At 53.7% G+C, this 5,000-nt stretch overlaps 1 non-coding gene across 1 annotated transcript in view; it reads left to right on the plus strand.

Annotated features, from left to right (window-relative positions):
- Nucleotides 1-4,002: 4,002 nt before the first annotated feature.
- LOC126150959 (small subunit ribosomal RNA) overlaps nt 4,003-5,000 on the plus strand; it is a 1,909-nt gene continuing 911 nt past the window's right edge. Inside the window, exon 1 of the ribosomal RNA XR_007531772.1 lies at nt 4,003-5,000. This exon is cut by the window's right edge and continues 911 nt beyond it. This is a non-coding gene — a ribosomal RNA (small subunit ribosomal RNA).

A 5,000-nucleotide genomic window follows, 5' to 3' on the forward strand; every position in this document is an offset into this window, starting at 1 on the left:
TCGACCGACAATCGCTCCACCCGCACCCGCACGTGCCCCACTCCAACCGCCCAAATCGCAACTCCAGCGGATGAATGGCGGACTCTTCCCGCACTCCTATCGTGCAATCCACCCCTATATCTTGCGTTTCATGAAGAGTTATATCCAATATGCCATATTCCCGCTGTCCCTATACATGCTCTAAGTAGCTCGCTTGCTACAGCAGCAGCAGCACCACCTCCGCGCGCTTCCCTGGGGGCACTGAACCGCAGGACGCGAGACCCCACGCCCTGTGGCAAACAGGGCTCCTCGCAGAATATATACGGTCCCTACCCCGCACAACGATGACGGTGTGGGGGCCATTGTACGACACCGCTTCCTGCGGTGCCAACGCTGTCGTAGAGTCGATACTCCATCTTTGGTAGAAGGCAACCATTCCGCTGTAAATGAGTACGTCGCTCGTAGTTCAGTCACCTCGCAGCACTGCTCAGTAAACTATGCAGGCCCACATAGATAGATCAAATACGCAAATGCCCCTATACATGCTGAACGTCTGTGCAAACAAAACGAACCACACGTCACCCGCACACTCTATCACCCACACACTCTATCACACACTACTCTCTGCCTGTAACAAACACAGATACAATAATTAAGCACCGGCATGGACCAACGTCCGGTGCATCCTATCCGCCACAGTACACCAACCAGACTATGATAACCAGGCCAGGAGGTCCAATCATAAAACAGAATATCCCACTCGTCCGACAACCACAATTGCTCAGATAAGCCACCAACACCCACACATGTCCTACACAGGGGTGCACCCAACATCACCACACTGCCTCGTCTTACAGCACAAACACACTGGCAGGAATGAAACACACAGGTCTGCCGCAACCACAGACACGGCTCGCCCCCCCCTCTCACTGGCGGAAAGCGCATCCCGACGTGACATAACTCCTTTGACACACTGACGCTGCCTCGGGCATCCACGTCCTACGGTCGATATCAACGAACCTCACCCCCCCCCCCCCCCCCACAACACGCCATCCCATACCACATTGTGTACCGTACCCAAACCTAACGTGTACTGTACTACAACGCAATGTGTACCATAACACAACCCAGTTTGTACCTTAACCTAACCTATGTCACCTTAACCTAACCTATGTCACCTTAACCTAACCTATGTCACCTTAACCTAACCTATGTCACCTTAACCTAACCTATGTCACCTTAACCTAACCTATGTCACCTTAACCTAACCTATGTCACCTTAACCTAACCTATGTCACCTTAACCTAACCTATGTCACCTTAACCTAACCTATGTCACCTTAACCTAACCTATGTCACCTTAACCTAACCTATGTCACCTTAACCTAACCTGTGTTGCACCTTAACCTACCTCAATTTGCACCGCAATGTAACTCAATTTGCACCGCAATGTAACTCAATTTGCACCGCAATGTAACTCAATTTGCACCGCAATGTAACTCAATTTGCACCGCAATGTAACTCAATTTGCACCGCAATGTAACTCAATTTGCACCGCAATGTAACGCAATTTGCACCGCAATGTAACGCAATTTGCACCGCAATGTAACGCAATTTGCACCGCAATGTAACGCAATTTGCACCGCAATGTAACGCAATTTGTACCGCAATCTACCCCCATGTTGTGCCTTAACCTAACCCACGTTGTGCCTTAACCTAACCCACGTTGTGCCTTAACCTAACCCACGTTGTGGCTTAACCTAACCCACGTTGTGGCTTAACCTAACCCACGTTGTGGCTTAACCTAACCCACGTTGTGGCTTAACCTAACCCACGTTGTGGCTTAACCTAACCCACGTTGTGGCTTAACCTAACCCACGTTGTGGCTTAACCTAACCCACGTTGTGGCTTAACCTAACCCACGTTGTGGCTTAACCTAACCCACGTTGTGGCTTAACCTAACCCACGTTGTGGCTTAACCTAACCCACGTTGTGGCTTAACCTAACCCACGTTGTGGCTTAACCTAACCCACGTTGTGGCTTAACCTAACCCACGTTGTGGCTTAACCTAACCCACGTTGTGGCTTAACCTAACCCACGTTGTGGCTTAACCTAACCCACGTTGTGGCTTAACCTAACCCACGTTGTGGCTTAACCTAACCCACGTTGTGCCTTAACCTAACCCACGTTGTGCCTTAACCTAACCCACGTTGTGCCTTAACCTAACCCACGTTGTGCCTTAACCTAACCCACGTTGTGCCTTAACCTAACCCACGTTGTGGCTTAACCTAACCCACGTTGTGGCTTAACCTAACCCACGTTGTGGCTTAACCTAACCCACGTTGTGGCTTAACCTAACCCACGTTGTGGCTTAACCTAACCCACGTTGTGGCTTAACCTAACCCACGTTGTGCCTTAACCTAACCCACGTTGTGCCTTAACCTAACCCACGTTGTGCCTTAACCTAACCCACGTTGTGCCTTAACCTAACCCACGTTGTGCCTTAACCTAACCCACGTTGTGCCTTAACCTAACCCACGTTGTGCCTTAACCTAACCCACGTTGTGCCTTAACCTAACCCACGTTGTGCCTTAACCTAACCCACGTTGTGCCTTACCCTGCTCTGTAATTGGCATATGACACGTTACATTAATGTATTGTTGTCCAACCGCAACCGGCTCAGAATGTTGTGTACACAGCTATGTGTCATCTCCCCATAACAGCTGCATTGCAGTGTGGTACGCCATAGAGACGTGTGGGAGTAATGGACGCAGTGGATGGCGATCAGCATGAGCCGTCTGTTCATGTAGTGGCGCGTGTATGCAGACGTAGTAGTCTCTTCTCACACAATGTGATAGCACGGTGCCCCGCGTTCCACATCTGCGACATGCTACAGAGGCCGGTTGACAGTTGGTCGCGCAATGGAGATCGCATATGTACGGGGGCACCTTCCACGTGCCCTCTAGTCGGGCACATTTTGTTGCGTGGATGTGAGCGAATGTAGTGTGTCTTGACACCTGACAGGCAGGCATGCAATAATAGTTGACTTTGCAAACGGGGATGGACGTGTACGTTTACTGGTGACGTTACGCAAATGAACAACTGGTAACCCGTTGTGGTGCGGTTGATCTTGCTGGAGGTACATCTGTGAGGGCAACGATCGGTACAGCTACGAAGCGGTCCCCACCATACCAACGAACGTGAATGTGAATCTGGGTGTGAAGCGATACGCGGCTGTGGGTGGGTGGGACTGTCCCCGGCCGGTGAGGGGGGGCCGCCCGGCGTGCTGGCCGCGCGGTGCGTGGGCGCACGCGCTACAGCCGGCTGGTGGGGGCGCCCAGTGGCAGGCGCGCCGGCCGACGGACGCGGCAGGCGGCGCAGCTGCGCGCCGGGGCACCCTGCGCGCGGCGCCGTGCAGCCAAAGTGGGTCCTCGCGGACCCGGTGCGAAGCGCGGTGGACATCTGCAGTGTGCTGGTCCGATTGAGGACTGTGTGCGTTGAGGATGCGCCGCCGCCCGGCACTCGGCGCCGCGACGCCGTCTGCTGCTCGGTCGCCCCAGCGGTTCTCGCTGGTGGTTTGTATCGCAGTTGTGCGGACGTGTTGGCACGTGCGCTGTGCTGGGAGAGTTCGCTTCGGCACCCACGTGGGGCCTTTGCCCTTCTGTGGCGCTGGCGTTGGAGCTGCCGGTCACCGTAGGTGGCGCGTGTTGTCTCCCGCCGGCAATGCCACGACAGCACGCTCCCGGGCCTCTGTCGGCAGCGGCAAGCTCAGTTGGGAGCACGGGTGGTCGCACCTAAAGCGTCTACTCGCCTAACTCCGGGCGATTGCGTCTCTCTCGAACCCGACCAAGTACTTAGGACGGCGCTGCGCGCCGCCGGGACCTGAGAGGGTTTCGAGGTGTATTGTGCAGGGGAGCCCAGCCTCCTCCTGTTTGCAGAATAATTGAGCGGACGCTTGCGTGTTCGCGCGGGCCCCCGGGACACACTCCCGGGCGGCCGGCTGCTCAGCTCTAGTTGACGCAGCTCCCTGGTTGATCCTGCCAGTAGTCATATGCTTGTCTCAAAGATTAAGCCATGCATGTCTCAGTACAAGCCGCATTAAGGTGAAACCGCGAATGGCTCATTAAATCAGTTATGGTTCCTTAGATCGTACCCACGTTACTTGGATAACTGTGGTAATTCTAGAGCTAATACATGCAAACAGAGTCCCGACCAGAGATGGAAGGGACGCTTTTATTAGATCAAAACCAATCGGTCGGCTCGTCCGGTCCGTTTGCCTTGGTGACTCTGAATAACTTTGGGCTGATCGCACGGTCCTCGTACCGGCGACGCATCTTTCAAATGTCTGCCTTATCAACTGTCGATGGTAGGTTCTGCGCCTACCATGGTTGTAACGGGTAACGGGGAATCAGGGTTCGATTCCGGAGAGGGAGCCTGAGAAACGGCTACCACATCCAAGGAAGGCAGCAGGCGCGCAAATTACCCACTCCCGGCACGGGGAGGTAGTGACGAAAAATAACGATACGGGACTCATCCGAGGCCCCGTAATCGGAATGAGTACACTTTAAATCCTTTAACGAGTATCTATTGGAGGGCAAGTCTGGTGCCAGCAGCCGCGGTAATTCCAGCTCCAATAGCGTATATTAAAGTTGTTGCGGTTAAAAAGCTCGTAGTTGGATTTGTGTCCCACGCTGTTGGTTCACCGCCCGTCGGTGTTTAACTGGCATGTATCGTGGGACGTCCTGCCGGTGGGGCGAGCCGAAGGCGTGCGACCGCCTCGTGCGTGTTCGTGCGTCCCGAGGCGGACCCCGTTGAAATCCTACCAAGGTGCTCTTTATTGAGTGTCTGGGTGGGCCGGCACGTTTACTTTGAACAAATTAGAGTGCTTAAAGCAGGCAAGCCCGCCTGAATACTGTGTGCATGGAATAATGGAATAGGACCTCGGTTCTATTTTGTTGGTTTTCGGAACCCGAGGTAATGATTAATAGGGACAGGCGGGGGCATTCGTATTGCGACGTTAGA

Source organism: Schistocerca cancellata, unplaced genomic scaffold (genome assembly GCF_023864275.1).
Source record: "Schistocerca cancellata isolate TAMUIC-IGC-003103 unplaced genomic scaffold, iqSchCanc2.1 HiC_scaffold_1022, whole genome shotgun sequence".
Classification (NCBI taxonomy): domain Eukaryota; kingdom Metazoa; phylum Arthropoda; class Insecta; order Orthoptera; family Acrididae; genus Schistocerca; species Schistocerca cancellata.